The sequence below is a fragment of the Agrilus planipennis genome, unplaced genomic scaffold (genome assembly GCF_000699045.2).
Source record: "Agrilus planipennis isolate EAB-ADULT unplaced genomic scaffold, Apla_2.0 scaffold73, whole genome shotgun sequence".
Classification (NCBI taxonomy): Eukaryota; Metazoa; Arthropoda; class Insecta; order Coleoptera; family Buprestidae; genus Agrilus; species Agrilus planipennis.
Window position 1 is genome coordinate 421723 of NW_020439682.1, and position 27768 is coordinate 449490.

General features: G+C 35.2%; 1 protein-coding gene across 1 annotated transcript in view; it reads right to left on the reverse strand.

Moving 5' to 3' along the window:
• Nucleotides 1-27768, reverse strand: part of LOC108732399 — a 175877-nt gene that overhangs the window by 50728 nt on the left and 97381 nt on the right. Inside the window, exon 3 of the mRNA XM_025979446.1 lies at nucleotides 18242-18300. The gene's annotated coding sequence lies outside the window, so the exon portion shown is untranslated. The remainder of the gene's footprint in view (nucleotides 1-18241; nucleotides 18301-27768) is intronic.

Consider the following 27768-nt stretch of genomic DNA (forward strand, 5'->3'; position numbering starts at 1 on the left):
AGTAATCTAATCTAGGTCTACCTCTACCCCTCCTAACTCCTGTTTCTGCCTCTAATATGTCTCTGACTAGACCTTCATGCCTAAGAAGGTGTCCTACCAACCTATCTCGCCTATTTTTTATTGACTTCCACAGAGTCCTCTGTTCTCCTATTCTTTCTAATACCTCTTCATTTCTAACCTTTTCTACCCACGATATCCTCATCTTCCGCTTATAACACCACATTTCGAACGCTTCTAACCTTTTCTCTTCCGCCGCGCCCACTGTCCATGTTTCACACCCGTACAGCGCCGCACTCCAAACATACCCCTTTAGCAACCTTTTTCGAATTTCTAAATTAACCGTTCGCGAACATAGAAGTGACTTCTTTTTATTAAAGGCGATACGACCCTGCGCTATCCTCTGCTTTTTATCCTTACTACTCCTTCCGTCCTGACTTATCTGACTTCCTAGATATCTTAAATCAGCCACTTCTTCTAATTCTTCGTCTCCTATCTTTATATTCGCTCTTTCCCTACTTTTTATTCCCTTGCATACCAGTATTTTAGTTTTACTTTTATTTATTTTCATACAGTACCTACTGATCTGTCAGTACAGCACGACCATATGGAAATTATAAGACTGTCAACTATGTCTTTGAACCCAATAAGTACTCACTTAATTATTTTATGATGTCAACCTTCTTATGCAAAATTAAATGAATAATTAATTAAATCCGAAGGTCGAAAAGTGCTTTAGAAACTTGGACAACAAAATAAAAACAAGTTTTAGTAAAAAGAAAGAGCTACGACTTTGTACCGTCCTGGAAACAACCATGTTCAAAGTCTAAATTAAGCACGGAAATCATAAACGAATTAGAGCACTTTGTTTCACGCAATAATAAATATTAAAACCCAACAAACTTCATCACGTATGTTTATTAATTCACAAGGAAAATTCTGTTTTGGATTGAAGGTATTATTACGTGCTTTTCTCGCGCTTTAGCATATAAACTTTCCCATGGGTAGGTACATATATATTACAGTTGAAAAATATTATTAGGTACATTAAAACAATCCAACACACAGGAAAGGCAAACCGTGTAATGTATTAGGGCACTTTCGATTGATTTATTATTTAACAGTTAGACTAACTCATTATCTAGAGACCGTCTAATGCAGTGGAGGGTAAGTAAACTAATGTTAAGTAGGCTTTATTGTACTGAATTACTAGATTTTGAGAAATGTGTAAATAAATACAATAAAAAATTTTCACAATCTTATGAATAAATGAGTAATAATGAATTTTTCACATATTGGAATTTATTTAATGTTACGGATATCTTTGGTATATATTCTTTTCTCAAAACTGAAATCACTGTAGATAAGGCATACGCAAAATCAGATAGTGCTAAATTATCTTCCTTTAATTTTTTAATTTGTCTTTTATTATCTAAATGACAACAAAATGGTTATTTTAATGAACTTAATTGTGATTTGACTGCTCTAAACAAATTTATTAAAAATAGATTCAATGTTTTTATGCTGACATCTGACAGGTCGATATTTGAGAATTTGCAATAATTTTCTAAATAACAGTTTTCTATTAGTTATTATACGGAACAAAAGTAGACGCCGAAACAATAAAAATAATAACAGTCGGTGATGTGTGTTTGAAACAAAAAACGAACCTGAGCGAACCATTATCGGATAACAGCGACGGAAAACAACATTATTTACGACAGGGGTACTCCTGACCGACCCACAAAAACTTAATAGCTTATTTATTCAAAACGCGAAAAATTCAAAATGGCCGCCACCATCAGGCAACATGCAACCGGTCTAGCTAGCTGCTCTATATTATAATAAGTACATATAATATTTATGTTAACTATGACGTTACAGTTTGCTAAGAACCGCCTCAACGTAACACTTATTAGTTATGTAGGTGCATACCTATTATTCATTCTCATACGATTAACCTAATTTAAATTCATATTTGTGTACAGGTACCAATATATCTTGCCTTAATTTAATGTGGAGAATGTAGTTAAAGGACTAAATAAACTAAAAAAGCTCAGTCTAGTTACTACTGACAGTCTTACATAGAGTCAGAAGAGAGAGTCTGGGAATCCCCGAATAGCCAAAAGTTTGTATGAGTGAATGGTTTGATTACTTAGGCTGTTTTTAGACACACTGGCTTTTTACCGGAACCTATAAAGTATTACTGGCTGCTAATTTGTTTTTCCATTTTGTCTTTAAAATAGTCAGCGACCTTGACTCACACCAGGGTCCTCTACCTCTACTCACTATCCCATCGCTCTTTCTAATATATCAATAAAAAACAAGCTGATAGGAATAATAATCTATTATTTTCGCTATTATCTCGTCGCCGCCTCTCTGACAACAGCATCAGGTTCTAACATAATAACCAATCAACTTGCATTTTTCTTTGTTGATCGCCGGCATTCCGAGTGCAACGCCGAATTCGGCTGCCGGTTCCGGTGATCGGAACGGCTTTCTTGCCGGGCCGGATTGTGTAAAATGAGAATTCTTATGGTGTCGATACCTCTCCGGCGTCTGCTTTGCCGGAGTGTGTGAAAACAGCTTTAGGTTAATCATTTTTCGGCTAATAAAATTTCCATTTTTGTACTCGAGAATGATTAATTTAGAAATCTGAAAAAGTCAGATCCTTTTGAGGTGTGATATTTTAGGGGGATGGTGAAAACTCATGAATAGAAATGATGAAGTATCATTAAGAGTATGAAAACAGAGGGCACTATGGAAATCAATAAAGAGTGATAGGATTCAACAGCACATTTTCTAAGACATGAAGGGGTATTTGAGGATGATCATCGCCATAAGGTCGTCAGTCCTAAGATTGGTTGGACACTCTTTCCTATCTTGCGCTTATTTTCGCATTTTCCTTAAGCTAGAACAAACCATATGCTTAACTATTTTCGATCAGTAATCTAATTTAGGTCTAACTTTACCCCTCCTAACTTGATGATGATGATGAAATATTATTACTTATCCTCACACTACTTCGAAGTACTACAATGTAATTACCTACCGGCCAAATAAGGCAGAAAAAAAATGAAGTCATTTTCCGTTGCGACTGTTTTTGATGTGTTATTTACACTCCATATATAGGGTTGGTGCTGGGCACTCATTCTTCACGTTGTGACTCGGATAATGTTTCCTCAATTAAGGTTTCCTGTCCCTTTTTTGGTACCAACATTACATTATTATTTATTTCTTTTTATATAACCGTCTCGCTTGCTTGTTAAAAATATTTGAGCGCAAGCTGGAAGTGTATTACCTACTGGCAAGTGGATGAGAAGGAATGTCGTCTAAATATGATCGTATATTTTATGGAGTACACATATTAGCAATACCTTGATTTTATTGAATACTGCGCGATATACCAGACTTTTAATATTATAATTATAATTATCGATTTCCTTTTTTGTTTCTCCGCGGGAACCTAACACACTGTTGGAATACAGACGGTACAAATGAATGCCTTCACGCCTTATTTTTATTACTGATATCATACAGAGAGACCAGTTTCTTTATTCCGTCTGAAAACCCTAGGTTTTGATCATTGCTTGGGTTATCTTGTGCACGTTGCAATTTCTATTAATTTTTTGCTACAGTTCCTTAGGTGGACATCTACTGAAAACATTTTAATTTTTTGGAAAACAGATATGGTAAATAGTCCACGTTTCTAAATACGAAATACAGGTTCAAATTTTGGTAAAGCTGGCAAAAAAGGAGAGAAGCAATTTAATGTTTCGATGGAAAAAAGAAAAGCAAGTTAAGACGTAAAACCTATCAATTCAAAATGAGACATTTCATATAAGAAGCCTGTTCTCGTTGAACGATAATTCTGCTCGGTTCAGTTTGGACAACCGGTGAAACAAGTTGTCGACTTAAATAATCCACTCCTGAGAAAAAGTCGACGTAATATTTTTGAGTCCGGCAAGACGGCAAAATTCCAGAAACAAGTTTGTTTGCTACACTAGTACGATGGCTTTTTGCCCATCGACGATGCGTGTGCCATCATATCACTTATTACGTTCTTTTTTACACGCGAAGCACAACTGTGGTTTCAATTAAGGTGTTTTCTATGTATCACGAAATTACCTACCTCCTGAATCCAACTTCTATTAGCTTTTTTTTTGTAACACCGTCTAGGTATCTAGCAATCCTACAAGACAGGTAGGTAGCAAACCCATTTAAAGAACGAAATAATTTCAGAAATAGACGATGAAAAGAACCAATTAAAATAACAACACTAGCGGTATCCGAAATTCAAATATCAAAGGATCGTCTTATATTACCGGTAAGTGTAAGTTCTAAAAAAAACGTTTTCAACATCGTTATAGGTACAGTTCTCAAAAATAATGATAATAATTATGAATCATCGTTATTATATTGAGAAACCCAAACCCCAAGTTATCATAAGGTCGTGAGTGCTAAGATTGGTTGGACATGCACCTCTACTCTTTCCTATCCTTAGCTAATCTTCACATTTCCCTAAAACTAGAACATTCCACATCCTTAACTATTTGTGAACAGTAATTTAATCTAGGTCTACCTATATCCCTCCTAACTTCCGTAGAGTCCTCTGTTCTCCTAATGTTCTCTTTCTAATACCTCTTTATTTCAAACCTCCTCTATCCACAATATCCTCATCATTCGCCTGTACCACCACACTTGGCTTCTTATAACTTATCATCTTATAACGTTGTAAAGAGTCAAGTCAAGAGTTCATCATCATCATCATCATAACGTTATCAGTCCTATGACTAGTTTGACACGCACCTTAACTCTATTCTATCCTGAGCTAATTTTCGCATTTCTCTAAAACTACAACAATCGATATCCTTAACTATTTACGAACAGTACTCTAATCTAGGTCTCCCTGTACCCCTCTTAACTCCTGTTTCTCCTTTTAATATGCCTCTGACTAGACCTTCATGCCTGAGAACGTGTCCCACCAACCTATCTCGGCTATTTCTTATTGACTTTCATAGAATCCTCTGTTCTCCTATTCTTTCTAATACCTCTTCATTTCAAACCTTCTCTATCCACGATATCCTCATCATTCGCCACACCACATTTCGAACGCTTCTAACCTTTTCTTTCCGACGCGGCCACCGTCTATGTTTCGCACCCGTACAGCGCCGCGGTCCATACATATCTCAAATAGTAATTAAATTATTATGATAATTATCTGACCTTCTGGAAACCTAAAATCAGCCACTTCTAATTTTTTGCCTCCTATTTTAATATACGTTCTTTCTCTACCCTTTTTTCCTTTGCGTACCAGTAATTTTGTCCTTTGCTTAAAAAAACTCTGCCTGTAACTTCGTATAATTGTTTACAAAATTGCATCTTATTGATACCGATACCTGATGAAGGCAGTCGCGAATTGAATTTGAACATTTTGAAAGGACGATTGGTGTGCCGAGAAAGACAGAGAGTAACGATTAGCAAGTCGGCATAAATTTCTCTATAACTTCACCGTATCGTTAATCAGATAAAGACGGACCTCCTACTCGAGCCTGTATCGATAAGGGAGAGGATCCAACCACCCCGTCAGCACTTGTCACGGAACAATAAGTAATGTTTTATGCATACTACCAGTTTATCTTCCATTAAATCTGTCTCTTGTAAATGCCAATCATATCCTTTTGCTCGGTTGTACAACTACATGTCCGTCGTATTGTATGCATTCATACAGGGACTTGTAGAAAAATACTTTTATATTCTTTTTTTATTATTAAAATTGTTGCTAATTAACGACTCTTGCTACACGTCCTTTTGAAATTACAATCATACCTATCTCTTATTTGAAAAGGTATTTGTGTCTATTAGTTATTCAAAACCTCACGAAAAGGGCAACAAAATTGGCCAATGTAATCAAAAAATCCGCGATTTGAGCGATTTATCAGGACGCTTGTTACCTTTCATTACTTTCTAAAATTGTTTCGTGCATACTATGTTAATGACGTAAACAAAACTTTCCAATATTTTTACACTAGCCCCTTAAAATAGTTGTAAACAAGAATACTTGGGATAAACTTGCTTTAATGTACGGTGCGAGCTGTAAGAGCATTAGTAATACCGAAATTGATGTGCAGTCGATCACAGCGCAGTTGACTGTTGCATATTCTATCCTTAATTAATCATGACGTTTTTTTGGAGTTACAGTGTAGCGAGCACGAGTGTTTGTGTGCGATCGGGCACACGTGTGTGTGAACGACTTATCGATTCGCCGACTAGCCGCGGGCGCCTTTCTTCATGTACGCCGTATTTGCAAATGTGTGTGTCGTACCTACGTTCTGGGAAAGCAGTTAAACAGTTCAAAGAAAAAATAAACTATCCGGATGTTTCCAGAAGGTTCCAGAAAGTAAACAAAAGCGTATTTAAAGGAAGAAATAAATTGACCGTTGCAGAAGTGAATCGAGAAATAAATAGCGCAGTGAATAGTGATATATCAACAGTTGTTTAAATAAATAGAATAATTCATCACCTAAATTTAGTAATAATTTATTAGTGTTTTTAAGCTCTTTAATAATTAGTGTAAATAAACAGTTTTTGTCGTTATCAGCCCTAGAAGTTAATCTTGTTAAACTCACCAACATTACAATAGATTCTTAGCTTTGGGTTAAGTTATTGCTCCAATCTATTTGATTTTACATTTTCTCGACGTGCCTCGTAGACGTAAGGACCACACGATGCTGATTATGTGAGGTCAGACAAACACAAAGGGGAAAATGTATAGTCAATATACTGTACATGTACATATATCTGCTACGACTAAACGTGTTCGATGATTTGTCGTGCTGTGTCAAAGCTATCTTGATCTTAATTTTTTATTTCCTATCTCTATACTTGTTTAAACGTACGTACACTTGTACACAATACATACATATATGCACGTATGAACATCCCTATACAATAAAGTAATGTATTCCGTAGAGGCAGATATTTCACTAGGTGGGCACGGACGTACAATTTAGTAAAAACGAAGAAACGGACGTTATCGTTAAGAAATATTTACATTAGTTTCAATTTATAGAAATGTAACTGTCATAATATTATATGTATGTCTACTAGGTTTTATCAGCGGCTTTGCTAGCGTTGATGTACGAAATACGTAATAAAGATCATCGATGACCTCGTAAAACTAATTTGTCTATCTCTTAGGAATAGCATTTTTTTCTGGATAAAAGGCCCTATGTCCTTTTCTATACCCCTTGCCAATATGTGTACAAAATTTCATGATAGGTTTTACCGGCATATCGAATAGAATAATTATGGTAACGTGCCTATCACATTGAGGTTAGCTACGCCGGGATTCGTTTCAGCAAATAGATATCCATATATTTAAATGGACCTTGTTGGAGCATACGTAATCCTAAAATGTAGCATCGTACTACAGATGGCGTTTATCGCACCATTTGTGGTATTTCCTAACTACTTGTCAAAAATCATCGCCGACCACATAAATCTAATTTTTCCTGTCCTTTGACAACAGTATTTTTTTTTTTCTGAATAAAAGGTATCCTATGTCCTTTTCTGTATTATTAACAATGGGTGTGCAATAGGTTTTACCGGCGGCTTCGTTCTTGTTGATGTTTTAAACACATGTTAAAGATCATTGACGACCACATAAAACTAACTTATGTATCGGGTTGTTCGGAAAGTCATTTCGTTTTTTCCCGACAGAGGATTTAATTGTATTCTTTTGCACCCAACTTCACATTTAAATCGTATAATTTTTATATGCTTTGAGAGCTCATATAGCAAGACTTGTGTGTCAAAAATTCCAATTAATTCTACGCAGTAGTTTTTGGTTGGTGCCCTTTTAAATATGGAGTGCGATAAGCAGCATTTTCGACATATCTTACTGTTTTACTACAGAAAGGNGAAAACTGTCTTTTATTTCCACAAAAAAAAAACGGAATGACTTTCCGTTCAACCCTATATATATCAGGAGTGGATAAAAGGTACCCTATGTCCTTTTTGTGTGTACAAAATTTCATAATGATCGGTTAAATAGTTAAGGCGTGAAATTAGGCACGATATATTAAAAGGAAATGTTGATTTTCACTTCATATTAACACTTCCCATCGAAAGGTTTAAAGAAATCATTCAAAGGATTGGCATTTTCGAAAATAACAACTATAGTAAGTGGTAATGACGAATCCTGACCGTACATTAAATCGCTGATTCCAGTAATTATTTGCTGGTTGTCAGTAAGTACCTAATATATTAAAAAGTAAAATGTTCTTTTTCGCAGTAAATGATCGCGAAACGTCAAAGAGTAAAAGCAAGAGAAAATGAAGTGCTTTACCTAGTAAACAAATGATTTCTCATTGTTTGTTAAAGGGGCCCAATCATTAACAATACCAACCGAGCGCGTTCGTGTGATGTCTTTAACGACTTTTAAATAGCATTTATACAAGAACAATGCGAAGTAATTGTGGCCTGTGTGCGAAGGCGCTTTTACGGCCGGCCAAAGGAGCAAATGCAAATTGTGCGTGAGGAACGAACATTTCTCAACGTGGCACAAAAATGCTTGCACGTTATGATTACGCCGTGGCTAAATTACTCGTTACGGACTAGTACCTATACTTGAGAAGTTATACTTGTCGCTTAAGTTACGCACAACCAATAATTAAATTCTCATTCCGATACGAAACGTCGTTTGGTTGTCGAAAATTACTCATTACAACCCACGATCGACAACGAATTATTAACTGCGTAATAAACGCTCTCATAATACCAGCGATATTGACTAATTGAATTTTATATAACACCAAAAGGACAATATTCAGAAATTTCTCTTATTTACCAAAGTATTGCAAACAAAATATAGTGACGCTAATAAGTATTAAACTTGCCTCACTAAATTGCTATGCAGATCTAGGATACCGGGACTTATAAGTGGAAAATGATTAAAGAAAAACTTTTTATAAAACTTCCATTTTACAAAACGTTGAGATGATTTTGTAAATGAGTAAAACTTCATACATTAAAATTTATGTTCGATAAGAATGAATTGGATAATGGATAATGTTATTATTCTTAACAACAGAACAAAAATTATTGATTTTTCTCATAATGTTGGAGGTATTTTCTCTGAAAAGTTCTCCGTTATCAAAGAGAAATGAAGAGTTATTTTTCAATTAAAAGAATAGTAAAATATCAAAGTCGTTATTGCATTGATTACAAACCATCATTATAAGATCGTCAGTACTAGGACTGGTTCGTTACCCACCTCCACTTTTTCCTATTTGGAGCTACTATTCGCATTTCCCTACAACTAGAACATCCCACATCGTTACCTACTCGTAAGTAATCTAATTTATGCCTACCTCTAATTATCGTTATCTACCTCTACTCCTTTTAACTTTTATTTCTGCTTCTAGTATGTCTCTAACTAGCCCTTTATACCTAAAAAGGTGTGCTATCAATCTATTTCGCCTATTTCTTATAGACTTCCATAGCGATCTCTGCATGCTCTCCTATTCTTTCTAATGCCTCCTCATTTCTAACGTTTTCTATCCTCGGTATCTTCATCATTCCGCTATAATACCACGTATATCGAATGCTTGTAACCTTTTCTTATTCGCCGCATCCATCATCCATGTTTTGCACCCGTACAGCGCCGCGTTTACCAAAAATTAGCAGCTATTTCTAATTTTTCTTTATATTCGCTCTTTCCCTGCTTTTTTTTCCCTTGCATACCAGTATTTTTGTCTTACTGTTATTTATTTCAAACAATACGGTGTTGTCAATACATCATCAATTTAATTTAAGGCTATCGCTAACCCCTCTTTGTTAAATGCAAATACTGCTTTATCATCTGCAAATCTAAACATATACTAATCTTTGTCGATGTATAGATTAAAAAGTTGTGGTGATAGTGTCCTTGTCCGACTCCCTTTGTAATGTGTACTTCCCTACTTTCCTGCTTAAAATTGATTTTAAAACTGAATAGAAAATAGGGGAAGAACGGTTAACAGACTAAAATATCAAATCAGGGCGTGGGCCTATTGCATTTTGCTTCATTTAAAAAGAAAATTAACAGAGTTTATCCTATTTCGAAACACTTTCCGGTTCTACAATTAATATGTTATTTAGTTTAATATTTTATTAAATTCCTTCCGATTTGTTTCTTGTACGTACCACCAATGTGATCAAATGTTATGAACACTTTTCAAGGATCTTTTTGAGTATGTATATTCTTCCAAAATTATGTAATCTAGTATCAACAATCAGTTGATAATTATAACGATGATAATTACGTAAATGTTCCAAAAATGTCGTTAAACTTTTATCTGGTAACTATACCCAACAGTTTAGAACGCAAATGGGTTTTGTTTTGGTTGCCAAGCCGCGATAATCGCCGGTTCGGTGGCTTTTTCCAAGTAAAGGCGAAATAATAAAAGTAATAAAAAAAGAAATTGAACGCAGAACAAGTGAGCGAGCGACTCGCGGCGGTTTCGTTAACGTGGCCGGATCTGTAATAACAGCCTGCGATTGGGTTACGGCTTACGTCTCGTCCATAAACAATTTAATCTGCCAATTAACTAGTCGATAACTCTAAGCTGCGCGTATTTATGAATATAGTTCAAGTTCTCTCCCGAAAGAGTGATAAATCTATCAGGGCCGTAATATAACGATCTTTACGCCGCGAAGAAAATCAGTGGCGTACAATTGTTCGAGGAAAAGGGGTCCTGCCGACCGTTCGGGAAAGTCGTTGAAACCATAGACGTTGATAAGTAGGGAAAAGGGGGTTAACGATATCGCCACAAGGTTAAAAACGTAGAAACCAAACATATTGAACTTATATAAGCTTACAGCTATTTAAAATCTGCCCCTCTTAGAAAAATATCTCGCTACGCCCATGGCTGAAATAAAAATAAATGTTCCACTTACCTTTGCAGGACTATCACAGGAATAGGCATCACCTCTATGAGACCTACTTTGGATTAAGGGTGTTACTTCAATGAAACCTTGTACATAAGCGTTCACTTTTATTGTAAAAAAATCCTGCGTTAAATTTCGAAAGGTTTAAAGAAATCATTCAAAGGATTGGCATTTTCGAAAATAACAACTATAGTAAGTGGTAATGACGAATCCTGACCGTACATTAAATCGCTGATTCCAGTAATTATTTGCTGGTTGTCAGTAAGTACCTAATATATTAAAAAGTAAAATGTTCTTTTTCGCAGTAAATGATCGCGAAACGTCAAAGAGTAAAAGCAAGAGAAAATGAAGTGCTTTACCTAGTAAACAAATGATTTCTCATTGTTTGTTAAAGGGGCCCAATCATTAACAATACCAACCGAGCGCGTTCGTGTGATGTCTTTAACGACTTTTAAATAGCATTTATACAAGAACAATGCGAAGTAATTGTGGCCTGTGTGCGAAGGCGCTTTTACGGCCGGCCAAAGGAGCAAATGCAAATTGTGCGTGAGGAACGAACATTTCTCAACGTGGCACAAAAATGCTCGCACGTTATGATTACGCCGTGGCTAAATTACTCGTTACGGACCAGTACCTATACTTGAGAAGTTATACTTGTCGCTTAAGTTACGCACAACCAATAATTAAATTCTCATTCCGATACGAAACGTCGTTTGGTTGTCGAAAATTACTCATTACAACCCACGATCGACAACGAATTATTAACTGCGTAATAAACGCTCTCATAATACCAGCGATATTGACTAATTGAATTTTATATAACACCAAAAGGACAATATTCAGAAATTTCTCTTATTTACCAAAGTATTGCAAACAAAATATAGTGACGCTAATAAGTATTAAACTTGCCTCACTAAATTGCTATGCAGATCTAGGATACCGGGACTTATAAGTGGAAAATGATTAAAGAAAAACTTTTTATAAAACTTCCATTTTACAAAACGTTGAGATGATTTTGTAAATGAGTAAAACTTCATACATTAAAATTTATGTTCGATAAGAATGAATTGGATAATGGATAATGTTATTATTCTTAACAACAGAACAAAAATTATTGATTTTTCTCATAATGTTGGAGGTATTTTCTCTGAAAAGTTCTCCGTTATCAAAGAGAAATGAAGAGTTATTTTTCAATTAAAAGAATAGTAAAATATCAAAGTCGTTATTGCATTGATTACAAACCATCATTATAAGATCGTCAGTACTAGGACTGGTTCGTTACCCACCTCCACTTTTTCCTATTTGGAGCTACTATTCGCATTTCCCTACAACTAGAACATCCCACATCGTTACCTACTCGTAAGTAATCTAATTTATGCCTACCTCTAATTATCGTTATCTACCTCTACTCCTTTTAACTTTTATTTCTGCTTCTAGTATGTCCCTAACTAGCCCTTTATACCTAAAAAGGTGTGCTATCAATCTATTTCGCCTATTTCTTAGAGACTTCCATAGCGATCTCTGCATGCTCTCCTATTCTTTCTAATGCCTCCTCATTTCTAACGTTTTCTATCCTCGGTATCTTCATCATTCCGCTATAATACCACGTATATCGAATGCTTGTAACCTTTTCTTATTCGCCGCATCCATCATCCATGTTTTGCACCCGTACAGCGCCGCGTTTACCAAAAATTAGCAGCTATTTCTAATTTTTCTTTATATTCGCTCTTTCCCTGCTTTTTTTTCCCTTGCATACCAGTATTTTTGTCTTACTGTTATTTATTTCAAACAATACGGTGTTGTCAATACATCATCAATTTAATTTAAGGCTATCGCTAACCCCTCTTTGTTAAATGCAAATACTGCTTTATCATCTGCAAATCTAAACATATACTAATCTTTGTCGATGTATAGATTAAAAAGTTGTGGTGATAGTGTCCTTGTCCGACTCCCTTTGTAATGTGTACTTCCCTACTTTCCTGCTTAAAATTGATTTTAAAACTGAATAGAAAATAGGGGAAGAACGGTTAACAGACTAAAATATCAAATCAGGGCGTGGGCCTATTGCATTTTGCTTCATTTAAAAAGAAAATTAACAGAGTTTATCCTATTTCGAAACACTTTCCGGTTCTACAATTAATATGTTATTTAGTTTAATATTTTATTAAATTCCTTCCGATTTGTTTCTTGTACGTACCACCAATGTGATCAAATGTTATGAACACTTTTCAAGGATCTTTTTGAGTATGTATATTCTTCCAAAATTATGTAATCTAGTATCAACAATCAGTTGATAATTATAACGATGATAATTACGTAAATGTTCCAAAAATGTCGTTAAACTTTTATCTGGTAACTATACCCAACAGTTTAGAACGAAAATGGGTTTTGTTTTGGTTGCCAAGCCGCGATAATCGCCGGTTCGGTGGCTTTTTCCGAGTAAAGGCGAAATAATAAAAGTAATAAAAAAAGAAATTGAACGCAGAACAAGTGAGCGAGCGACTCGCGGCGGTTTCGTTAACGTGGCCGGATCTGTAATAACAGCCTGCGATTGGGTTACGGCTTACGTCTCGTCCATAAACAATTTAATCTGCCAATTAACTAGTCGATAACTCTAAGCTGCGCGTATTTATGAATATAGTTCAAGTTCTCTTCCGAAAGAGTGATAAATCTATCAGGACCGTAATATAACGATCCTTACGCCGCGAAGAAAATCAGTGGCGTACAATTGTTCGAGGAAAAGGGGTCCTGCCGACCGTTCGGCAAAGTCGTTGAAACCATAGGTAGGAGCATGGGGGGTTAACGATATCGCCACAAGTTTAAAAACGTAGAAACCAAAGATATTAAACTTATATAAGCTTACAGCTATTGAAAATCTGCCCCCCTTGGAAAAATATCCCGCTACGCCCATGGTTGAAATAAAAATAAATGTTCCACTTACCTTTGCAGGACTATCACAGGAATAGGCATCACCTGTATGAGACCTACTTTGGATTAAGGGTGTTACTTCAATGAAACCTTGTACATAAGCGTTCACTTTTATTGTAAAAAAATCCTGCGTTAAATTTGGAGATACATACCTATGTATTAGAAGAATACATTAAACATAACATGCTCCTTAAGAAATGTGGCTGCATGAGTAAATTACCCATTTTTAATCTACGTGATAATCTAATAAAGAACACATTTTTTTGGCACGTTTATAAAGATATTTGGAAAATCTAAAAAAGGAACGAATTGCGTTCTTTTGATAAAAAGTGAGTACCTACACACAAAGACAGCAGAGAAATGTAATCAAAACAACTTTTTTGAAGCATTTCTGGCACATTAATAAACATTATACAAAATTTCATTAATTTTATTACGATTCAAGTTGACACTTTCTATAAACAACAAAATGTACCCAAATTAATAAATTGTGAATTTCTCTGCTTTTGACTATAAGTGACTAAAAAAATAGAAAAACTGCTGTTGCAAAAAGCCTAGATATATTGATTCAAGCTTGACAATTTCTTAACAACCATTTTGACGAAATTGCTTTGCTTTGCATGCCTCTCAATGTTTCGACAATCTATGTAGTATCTAATAATAAGTTTCATCAACGTTCTAAACCAAACCAATTCGATTTCTCTATAAGTATCTATTGGTTATAGTATCACGACCATCATAATACTTAAAAATATTTACACAATTACTGCAATCAGACAATGCTATAACAACTAAACCATATATAAGAGTTAATACCTTCTGAACTATTTTATCTGTCCTCTTCTTTCTGACAAAATATTTTGTTCCTTTTTTATTACTGATGATCATCTATCTCCTAAAATTATTTCCCGGTGATACATCTTTCGAAAACTACATATGAGACCCGCGGAAATGCGTCATCAATAAAGGTATTCACGCAGTTACCGCAATTAGCCAATGTAATAACGTACCAAACACTAAAGCTATTGGTTTCTGAAGTATGTTATCTGCTCTATTCTTCCATCTAATAAAATCTGATTCTGATGATCAACTAGGTATCTCCTAAAATTATTTCTCGGTGACATACCTTTCCAAGACTGTGAAACATGCGGAAAAACAACGGAGTATTGACATAAGTTTCTAGCCTAATATAATAATCAAATACAAAGTATCATCTCAAAATTTCAAACTGTGTAGCCTCTCCTTCCTTGATGTTTATTACTGAACGAGTTTCGAGTTCGTTTTTGTTAAACATTTAAATTTTCCACTGTGCATTCTTCCACGTCCTTTTCCTCATTATTATATTTATATAAAATCTTATTTGTTTATTTAGTATGTCATCTGATGTACTTCATACTGAGTTTAGACTCCTGCCTCTGTCTTTTAATTGGTCACAATGTGCATCAGAAACCATTTAGGGAAAACTATTTTCCTTCAATTTTCCTCGTCTTTAATTTTTTTGCTATCGGGGATTCCAATATTTTCTAAATATTAGATAGTTCATCGACGCGTGCGCTCTCTCGACAAAACAAACAGAATTTCCCACCTGGCCCTTGAAAGTGAGATCCTTTTGGCTACGCTCCAACGAAATAATTGCGACTGATGTTACGGCGAGGACCACCCTGTAGAATGGCTCGCCATTTTCGAAATTGACGCCACGCCACTGAACGGTATTGGTGCGGCCACATGTGTACGAGTGTGTATGTGTGGGCCGCGGCTGTCGTCCTTTTTTTTTTGCCGTTCGCGGTTTTATGGCTTTGTTTTGAACGTTGGTCGGCCGGTCGACGATTCGCAACAACGACGTCGCGATGGCAGTTGAAAGGCTAATTTATAGCAAATATAAAATGGTTTCATTTAAGTACTTGAGTCTTGGTGCGGACTGACTGTGTGTTCGTGTGTCTACACGTGCGCGTGTGTGTGTGTATTTATATATAAGTACAGAGACCCGGACGGCTACTTGATTATTATCAATGTATATTTTACGACGCGAACTTGTTTTGCCCATTGGACGGACTTCATATAACGAACAATGAAATGGATTCGTAAAACGTGTTGCCTCATGACGACTGAACCCCGTCCACATTTCGAATCCAACAATGATTATGTTACATCCTGCTTGCTATTGGTTTGAAAAATGTTCAACTTATTAGATGTACATCAGATGAGACCCGAAGATGTTCAGTTTAGCAGGCGATGAAAAGCCCGTAGGAGACTGATTTCAGCGATTAATGGAGATTACTAATGAGAATTGAGAAGTGTCAGTCACACAAAAGCAAAAATGGGAAGGGAATTTCATGGGATACGAAAACTCTAAAACAAATAAGCTAGTAAATAGGTATTTATACGTTAAGTTTAACCTATAAACTTTGGTTTAACCTAATATTGTAGTATTGGGCATTATACATCATGTTTACCAGTTTTTATTCGGCTCGAAGGACCATATGTTAGCGACATATTGAGCTTTGGTACTTGCGGTTGTTAGTCGAGGCAAAATTAGATCTTAGAAAACGATGCCCAAAATCAAAGCAAGTGAAACTTCTCAAAGAAAAATGCTGCCAATGTGCCCGATAAGCGTGTATTTAATAGACATCAGCAAGGAAGAAAGTAATTTAAGAATAAAAATATAAGAGAATCCTCTTGAATGTCAGAAATCTTTTTTTTAAATTTTTCTATTTCAAAATCAACATATCTCCTCGATTGTCTTGAAATGGTAATCGACGATAGCAAAATTAACCGTTTGGAATTGTTTTTCAGATGGAAACTTGATGTGACCAATAATTAGATTCAGAGTGAGAAGTAATTACGAAACCATATTTCACCCTGGAGAATATTTACAATCCTAACTAAGCGTTTCTTTTTATGATTGTGAGAGAGACAGGGACCTCTTTACGTATCTACGAGCTCAACAATTCTCCTTAGCCGTGTCTAATAACGAAGCAGGCGTTTTTTCCTACTGGAAAAGTAGAAGCCATTGTTCACATATGCGACCGCATAATAAAAACCGAAAACACATTTCGTCGGCGCGCAACGTCGTCAATAATGGCTCAAGTTTTGCCAATTTCTTGTCCGTTGTTGGGCATCTTCCACATGCCGAAACACGTAACTGCATATGTATATATACGAATTAGGTGTTCTGTGTCCTTCTCTCTCTCTACATATATATACATGTATATAGCAAACAGCCGGCTCATATGCCACACATGGTGTCGTCGTTTTTATATGGAACCCCTTGATCTTCTTCACATTCCCTCGGATGAGGCGGAGTCTTGCCACAACTATCTACCAATCCTGACCGCATCGGATTTATTTGTACATATATATATGTATATGTGTGTCTGTTTTAGATCAACTCAGTTGTTGTCCTGGCCATCCTGTTAACCAACTTATTTTTTATTAGACATCTGTTAATCACCTGCTCCGACTAGACCGCCACAAGAAGCTATTAAAACGTTGCCGACCACCGACCCATTCCTTGTCTGATGAAAAAGAAAAATGAGCGTTAGGCAACTTTGAAGACGTTTAATTGCTGCACGTCTCGAAAACATCCCCGACCTTTTAGTTAATGTACCAATCCATCGTTACAAAATTAAAGTCAAAACTCCGATGGAACTTTAACGCCATGTGTGTAAGGATATTTATGTAGGTACCTTGCCCATTTCGTTCTGTATCCGCACAGTACGTAAAAGCTGCCTTCAATTTGAGATCCTTATCACTTGGAAAAGGATCTGTACTATGTATAATACATCTAGTTGGCGCCTATTACCTATAGCCTATTCCAAGAAAGAAATTAACCTCAACCTTATGGATAATGTTAAAATGTCGAGCAGGTCAAGTTAGCAAACATGAAGGGGAAGCTCTTCAAATCACCTTTTTCTAATTCTACACGAAATTACAAACGAGAAAGGAGAATTAAATAATTTAAATTAGTACCTAATCTTGGCCATTGAACACAATGTATTAAGTTATGTCATTCTTCTGAAATTATTTTTGAAAAGAAATAATTTTTTCTATAGTAGGTTAAACCTCTGATATATCCCGAGACTCATTTTCTGTTCTTATTTTAAAATTGGTATATACATACACCTATTACAGAAAAGGTGTAATGTAATGTATTTAGAAATAACATATTGGAGAATTCATAATGGGTAAAGTCAATTAAAGGTCCCACATCCTGCCAACTACACTTTGCCTGTATACCAGTTTTACTATTGCTATCACCATTGACAGTTCAATTTACGAGACCATTAAAAATTTCGCGAATGTAAAACGTTCATTACTCAGTAGCAAAAATAAAAATACAGTACTTTCCTTGTTATAAGAAAATTAAATATTTAATAAGACTCACCATTCAGCTTTGGTAGAACTTCCTTCCTTCCTTGTGCTGGATAACGTTGTGACGTTATTCTGTAACAAAATATAAAACTTATTTCTCCATTTGTTATAATAGTAGTATATAGTGGTATTTACAACAATTTACAATTCCATAATATATATATCATTAGATAGTATTTCCATTTGTATTACAATTAAAACAAACGTGGAATTGAACCCTAGTAATAATTAATGAGTATCTAGTACTTGTCACTAAAATGATAGCGAGGTTTCTCGCTTGACTCATCGTTGAAGTCTCTTCGAAAAAACTCATAAAATTGATACATTCAGTCATTTTACAATGATATTTACGTTTAAATATTTGATATTAGTAACAAAATAAGGAAAATTCTTCTTTATTTTCCAAAATTTATTGAAGTTGTGAAAGAAATTGTTAAAAATAGTGTAATTTAATAATTTTTAGGAGCCAAATTTAAAAGAACTGTACTAATGTATTAAGGAAGAAAGGCTTAAACTGAAATGTTTTATAGTAATTAAACGTGCAAGTGATGGGTATGCCAGTAAAATAATATCGTCCGCAAGGTTTCTCGCTTAACCCACCGTTGAAGTCTCTTCCAAGAAATTCATAAAATTGATAAATTTAGTCATTGTAAAACGATATCAACGTTTAAATACTTGATATTAGTAATAGAATAGGGAAAATTTGGTTTATTTTCCACAATTTGTTGACATTGTGAAAGAAATTGTCAAAAATAATGTAATTTAATAATTTTTAGGAGCCAAATTTAAAAGTACTGTACTAATGTATTAAGGAAGAAAGGCTTAAACTGAAATGTTTTATAGTAATTNTTATTATTATTATTATTATTACTATTATTAAATCGCTTAACTCACCGTTGAAGTCTCTTCGAAGAAATTCATAAAATTGATAAAAAATCTTATTTAAGTTATCAAAACTGTGAATAAAATTGTCAAAAACATGGTCAAATATAAGTGTTTTTAACGAATTCAAAATTAAGGAAACTGTGCCAATTTATAAAGGAAACTGCACTAATTTATTGAGGAAAACCTTTATCTACAATTTTTTGTAGTGTAGAGGTGAGTACCTAACAAAGCCAGTAAAATAATATTTGGCTCCAAAGGTTTCTCGCTTGACTCATCATTGAGGTCTCTTTGAATAGACTTCCAAAACGGATACATTCAGTCACTATACACCGATATCTATGATTAAAACATACCCAAAATTATTAATTTTGTAATTATTATTATTACAACGCTAACCTAAAAGAAAATTGTCGAACACAGTTTATAATGAAAATAAAGGAAGAAATAAATTTTATAATATATGTAGTCGTGGTAATAATAACGCTCAAAAGGGGTTTCTCATCTAAACCACCATTGAAATCTTTGTGAAATCGTTTAATCGTTTTATTTTAAGTTACAAAATTTCTTTAGTTTTGTTTATTGTTTCTACCTAGAAAGCTAAGTTTTTCATCTCTATAGAAACCAAATTTCGCCATGAACTGTGAAATATGAGAATTTGTATTTGAGATGATTAATCATGATCGTGACGCAGAGAATTTTTTTGTTATCATCATTTATTTAAGAAACAGCGAATCTTATGCCATTCGTAATAGTTGCAATAACAATAGATTACCGTCGTCATTAAAACTATAATATTATTAAAAGAATCATTTCTAAAAATTTCTTTTTGACTTCTTTATAATTATAGATAGTTCTACACCAGTGTCAGAAACAAATTGTTTCTCTTAATAATCGTCAACAAAGAATGTCAATAAATAATATAATTATAATTTCTGGATTCAGACACCATGCCTACTATTTGTTCTGTAAAATCATGACTTGGGTATCCTATAGATACTAGCTTTCGCTCAGTGAGCGGTCGACTTAATGTGACTTTGATTCTGATGACTTGACAACCGTCGGGTTTGGTATTGTGACGTGGTAACTATTATATGCTCATCTTATTAACATAAAATATTACCCTGTTTGTGTCATTTTACTTGTACTACCCCGACCTTCTCTGCACATTATGCAGGTATTTTGAAAGCGGTATTCATTAATAAAATGTATCGATTATTGTTGATGAACACAGATCCTAATTTGGGGTCTTTATTTTATATGAATATTATCTCGAAGAAAGTTTAATTAGGGCGTTTGGAGGGAAGAAATAATAAACTCCCTTTGGTGATTATTTCCGGTTTTTTAATCACCTGTACTGTACCTACTACTAAGATCATGATTTTGGACTATTACCTATTAAAAAAAAATGTCTGATGATGATCGGTATGTCCGATACAAATCCTATGTACGCACCCTTTCTTTTTTCTATCGTTTTCTCTATTGTTACACGTAAAGCTAGAATGGACTCCCGCGTTCCTCTATTTCTTCTAAACCCAAATTGATCTTCCCTTAATAGTTCCTCAGTCCCTTTTTTCATCCACCTCTGTACAATTCTACTTAAAATTTTTGACGCACATATCCGCACATCTCTTTTTAGGCATGGTTACTGTCACGTTCTATTTATAATCCTCTGGGACTTTCCCCGTCTCGTAAATGTGACTAACTAGCTTAAACACACGATCTCTAACCTCTTGCTCTGCATGTTTTAGAATTTCCCCCTGTTTCACATCTACACCTGACGCTTTAATATTTTTTTAGGTTTTTTAATGCTACATCGAACTCTTCTCTCATTATGGGATAACCTAGCTCATCTATCTCTACACTATCTTCCTAACTCATGGCCTACGTATAGGTTCTCTAAATATTTTTTCCACCTATCTGCCTTTTTTATCAAAATGACCCCTGCCTCGTTTCTGGCATTATTACTACTGTACACCCTACATCTCTAAAATTCATTTTAATTAAATCATAAGCCTCATTAAAAAATTTTGTCGAGGTTATAGAGTGTGTATCTTCATTTAAGTTGCGCTGAACCGATTTTTTAAAAAGTTAAATGATTTAAAATGTTCTTTTATCCTTTCTTCGGCATACCTCTCTTTTTTGTCCTACCAACACAAATATTGCAACGAAACGGCTATTGTATTTATCACATATGAGTGGGTATTATAACAGTTCTATTAACTTGACCGCTGGAAGGTCAAGTACCGATAAAGTTGGTGGTATGGTATTCAGTGTGAATAACATTGGCGTTAGATTCGATATCAAAGCATTCATTCATAATTTATTCAGAGGCGATATATCCCTCCCCCGGATCACGACATGCTCTCAACTTAAATACCTACAGATACGTAAAGGTCCGCCCATGTTTATAATTCTCCTTCTTATCATTCCGATCTATCGGTTCAATGTCAAAATCATAAACATCGAGTGTGTTTTCCTGATTGCACACCAATCAAATTAACTAAACGTGTTTATAAGAAAACGTCGGAAGAATACGCAATAACGTTTCGGACACCGCGTTTCGTTCGTCATTTGATATACAGCGCGGGCGGCTTGACGAGTATCTATAGTAGACAAACTTTAGATTGAAAAAATGCTTAAAAGTATAAATACGTTTTCATGTAAAAGCTTAGAAGAATTATTCAATTGAGTAAAAAGTATCTAGGTAAAGGAAAAATGTAACAATATGACTGTATTATACCTATAGATAACTCGTATTAAGGGAATATTGTTTATAAGAAGAGCGTAATAAAAACAATAGAAGTAAAACGATGAAAAAAATATATAATGAAAGAATAAGGCAGTTTAGCTCAATTAAATAAAACTAATTTACCTGATGATAGAGCTAATTTTATAGATGTTTAGATATTTTGAGATTTCCTAAGAACTGCAGATATTACACCTAACACAGTCCATCAATCAAGTCAAAATAATTATGAAGATGTCGAAAATATACCTTGTCTTATCAATAGCATCAACATTGCATTGCGAATATATTTAAGTATATTTTGAAAAATAAAAAGTTACCTCGGCAGAGCAATTGCCTAATCATCATAAGGTCGTCAGTCCTAAGACTGGCTGAACACGCACCTTCACTCCTTCCTATCCTGAGCTAATCTTCGCATTTCCCTAAAACTAGAACATCCCACATCCTTAACTATTTGCAAACAGTAATGTAATCTAGGTCTACCTCTATCCCTCCCAAATCCCATTTCTGCCTCTAATATATCTCTGACTAGACCTTCATGCCTGAGAAAGCGTTCTATCAACATTTCTCGCCTATTTCTCATTAATTTCCATAGAGTCATGTGTTCTCCTACTCTTTTTAATACCTCTTCATTTCTAACCTCCTCTATCCACAGTATCCTCATCATTCGTCGGTAACATCACATTTCAAACGCTTCTAATCTGTTCTTTTCCGCCGCGCCCACCAATTGCGATTTCCTAAGCAGTACTAAATTCACTAGCTTTTTCATTTAGAAAGCACAGTCTTAAGAGAATTATGAAACTGTCGAATTTGATTGATTCATTTGCGTCTTTACACGTCACCGAAGAAACATTTTTAAGAAAATTAGGTCCAAATAAATGTTTTTTTATAACATAGCAAATATGTGAAGAAATGCCGATGATGGGGACTGTTATATTTAATTGCTTATGGGCGACACTGAATATAAATACGCCACTTACGTGTCCCAGAAACCAGAAGAAGTCAGACATCTCCATTGTCTTCAAAAATAAAAAAAATTAGAATTCAAACTCTACATAGGAGTGCTTATTACTTGCACAGTAATTAACCGCACGGATCGTTAATTTTGTGCGTTACTGTATGCACGGTGTCGCTTATTTATGCATAAGAATCCGCCCCAGATCGGCGTTGAACAGTGACAGGAGACTTGAAACGTGATCATGTTAAAAATGGTGATCGTAAAAGTTAACGTGGCAACGCGGCTTGTTAAACACAGTTCCGCAGCTGAACAACAAAAGCGCCCAAAGGTTACGCGAAAGGTCGACTTAAAAAAATAATATTCCCATCAGTCAATGGTTCGTGAACGTAGACAGTCACGATGACGGCTTGAGCACATCTTATATACCTATACCAAACGATATCTTGCTTCTAGCGCCTTCATAGCCAACCAAACCACCAGCCACATCGTTTGCTCGTTATACGAGGACTGTTTCGTATTTAATTCGACTTGGAACCAATTGCAACGAATGTTTCATCAATGGAAATAAAAATTTGCTGAAGGTCTCAAGCGGGATACACGATTTCGTGCTAACCTGTTGGTATTTCATTCTCATCTTCTTATTAGCAGGGCGGAAGGTCCTTTTCAGCCTTTCGAGACTGCCTAAATGAAGATACAAGGAAAGTTAAATATTATAGGTATGTACAGTGTTATTCCTGTACCAACATTTGTCTAAGTTAGGAGTCGACAAACCGCGGTTCATTTAAGGAAATAAGTTGCTTCTTTTGGCAGAAGATATGGAGATGGGCAAAGTACTATATTTCCAAACCTTAATGAATCACCTGGATGAAAACAATGGCCTGATGATTGCTTCACAAGAACGATCAAAACAATGAAGGATGACTTTGCTGAACGATTTGATCACTGCGAATCCTCTCAAACCAAACAGAAAAGAACTGAATTTTATTCCGTTTAATATCAATGCTGGTTCATTTGAAATTTAATTAGTTCTAAGTAGAAAATACCACCAATGGCGCGATAAACGCCATCTGTAGTATGATGCTACTTTCTAGGATTACGTATGCTCCAACAAGGTCCACTTAAATATATGGATATCTAGTTGCTGAAACGAATCCCGGCATAGCCAACCTCAACGTGATAGGCACGTTACCATAATAGAATAAAATAATTCGAAGTGGTCTGTATTCTGTCGAAACTGCCAGACGCGGATCGCGATTTTGATCTTTTCGGATCTCATCAGCGCATCGTAGGCAGCTCCGACAGAACACAGACTAACTTTTACCTGCTGTCTTAACAGCGCGTTCTAGAAAATACCAACGCATCCTTAACTATTTGCGAACAGTAATCTAATCTAGGTCTACCTCTACCCTCCTAACTTCAGTTTCTGCCGATAATAAAATATATAATTATAATAAAATAAGCCTATAAATCCATTGGGTTATATAACGTGTGTAAGTCTGTTTTTAGTTAACTAAAATCTCTGGCATTCAAATAACCAACACAAAGATATTTAATAACTATGTAAACTGCATTATAAAATACTATTGACATTACTCTAATTATCGACAATAGTTGTAAAAAGTCAATTACAGTTTAATTGTACTGATTTAAATGTAACACGTACAATTCTGTTCCGGCGCATCCACCAAATGTTTACCGAAGTCACTGAAAAAGCTCATAAGAAGCAGAATAATAATGCAAGGGAAGAAAAAATACGGCATTCTCTCTCGGAAAAGAAACAGAAAGTATCGTCGACAAACTCTCGGGAAAGGGACCGTATTTTCTCGTCTAGGTCCCTATTAGGTCCAATTTTTTAACGTACATCTGCCCCGAAAGTACGATTTTTTCCTAATTTTAGGTATGAGGAAGTTGAACGTAACGTCCCAGGTTTCCACCATCCCCCGCATATAAAAACTACCCGGATGATGGTAATAGTGTTTCCTAATAAGGAGTAAAGTCAATTTTGTAACAAGAATTCACCAAATTTGAAGTATTTTGCATAAAAGCAATTTATTTGCTTTAGAAACATTGTCATAAATGTATTATTGTACAGAAGCAATAACTTTGTACGACACTATAAAAGGTGTTGTCGCACATGTACTGGAATATAATTGATCCACATGCAATTAATTTATAACATTTCGAAGCAGGAATATCAGTTCCTACGCATGTCACGGTTGTACTCGTAGAATGACCGAGCAACAAAATAACCGGAGAGCACATACTTCTAAATCATAATGTTTTCCATACGGGTACGAATGCTATTCGTAGAACAATCTGACAAGTTTCCATGCCCATAACTCTTTCCCGATTAACCTCCGACGTGCACAAGCCATCCATCAACCAATCTCGTCCAATACATTAGCAATAATTGCCCCAAACAGCCAACCGACAACTGGCATCAACAACGCGCTTCGAGCAGTCAACAAACTGAATTATACTTACTATTGACACGACACTACGTCAGTTATTATCATCATCATCAATATTATTATTATTATTATTATTACTATTATTAAATCAACCCACTACTCGGCTTTGTCAAAAGGTCGAAACGTGTCAGCGGCAGCTCACTTGATGTCTATGTATGTATGTATGTTTGTATTATGTCGTCTCTCCTTCCATGTGTATTATACGTACATAAACATCAATTGTTGACTATAAATCAATCAGTTTCAATGGTATCATGATTGCGCAAAGAGTTCTAATTGCCACAAGAGCACATTTTTCTTCCGCAGTGTGCCATGTATCGATATCGGTCGTAGTATATATGGACATTTAGCTCTCGGCTAACTTGATCCAATCTCGGCTTAATTACGTATACGCGCAATACGGATCTATAACGGCGAGAAAATTTATTTGAACCTATTCATACTAGGTGATACAACCACTATAGAGAAAATAGGGTTCCGGGTACTAAGTGTCCTTTTATCATATACTATACAATCGCTACTTACAATGGCTACTGTCGCGAGTGTAATCAATTCACACTTGCGTGCATACTGCAATCGCCAGTAATGAATGCGTTTAGTTGATTTTTGCGATCACTACCAACTGGAATATTAAAGATGAACAACTGCAAGGGTTTCTAAAAACTTAAGGATACCTGTGCGGTTTAGGTTTCTTTATATTATTTTCACGGTGATGCCGAATTCCCTCCCGTTCGTATCAACTCCGATAATTAAGTTAACGACTACTTACCGATCTTATTTATAGGTATGTACAGTGTTATTCCTGTACCAACATTTGTCTAAGTTAGGAGTCGACAAACCGCGGTTCATTTAAGGAAATAAGTTGCTTCTTTTGGCAGAAGATATGGAGATGGGCAAAGTACTATATTTCCAAACCTTAATGAATCACCTGGATGAAAACAATGACCTAATGGTTGCTTCACAAGAACGATCAAAACAATGAAGGATGACTTTGCTGAACGATTTGATCACTGCGAATCCTCTCAAACCAAACAGAAAAGAACTGAATTTTATTCCGTTTAATATCAATGCTGGTTCATTTGAAATTTAATTAGTTCTAAGTAGAAAATACCACAAATGGCGCGGTAAACGCCATCTGTAGTACTTTGCTACGTTCTAAGATTACGTATGCTCCAACAAGGTCCATTTAAATATATGGATATCTACTTGCTGAAACGAATCCCGGCGTAGCTAACCTCAACGTGATAGGCACGTTACCATAATCGCATAAAATAATTCGAAGTGGTCTCTATTCTGTCGAAACTGCCGGACGCGGATCGCGATTTCGATCTCTCTGGATCTCATCAGCGCGTCTCAGACAGCTCCGACAGAACACAGACCAACTTTTACCTGCTGTCTTAACAACGCGTTTTAGAAAATACCACAAAAGGAGCGGTAAACGCCATCTGTACTTCGATGCTACATATTAGGATTACGTATGCTCCAACAAGGTCCATTTAAATATATGGATATCTACTTACTGCGATGCGATGATGAGATCTAAAAAGGTCGAAATCGCGATCCGCGTCTGGCAATTTGGACAGAATACAGACCACATCGAATTATTTTATTCAAGTAAATTCATGTTAATAAATGATTTATTTCTTCTGAATTTAAGAAACAAGTTTTGATCTTATTTGAATAAGATGTACAAACGTTGTACGTTGCACGCCAAATTAATTTTATGCAACTAGTTAAATTGGATCGTGATTTCGATGAAGAATTAAAATTCACTGTTTTATTTAAAACATTTAATTGAACTTCTATTCTAATCACTAAAAACTAAACTTCAACGTCTAAATTATAACTATCAAATTCGTCCAACAAAGAAAACTATTTTTGGGTGGTTACTGGAACAAAACTTACTTGTTTGAGAGATGAAATCTGAATGTCTGAATCTTAATGTACTATGCAACTATATCTACAAACAGGTAAATTGGTGAATATTATTTTAGCGGGGGTGAATAACTAGAAACTGAATATAACACAGAATATGGAAAGCCCTATCATTAAATGTGAGCACAATCGCCATACAACATTTCTTTCCAGTTTATAAGGGTTCTGTGAATACCCAGGTAAAATGTAAACTGGTCCTGTTGTTACTAACTTAGACACTATTTAAAATTGCAAATATGAATTTAAATTAAAAATATTTGAAGTACAAAAAAAAGAAAAACTTAGGACGTAACAACGAACCCACGATTATAACCTACGAGGGTGGATTGATAAGTTTCCGGCCTGACCAAGAAAAACAAGGTTTTTAAAAATTTTTTTTTTTATTTCTCAACATAATCTCCTCCAAGGCTGATACATTTCTCATAGCGGTGTTCCAGTCTATTAATGCCATCTCTATAGACTGATTCGTCAAGCTCCTCAAAATAACCATTTACAGCTTCGATTACTTCTTCATTGTCCGCAAATCTCTTACCGCCAAGCCATTT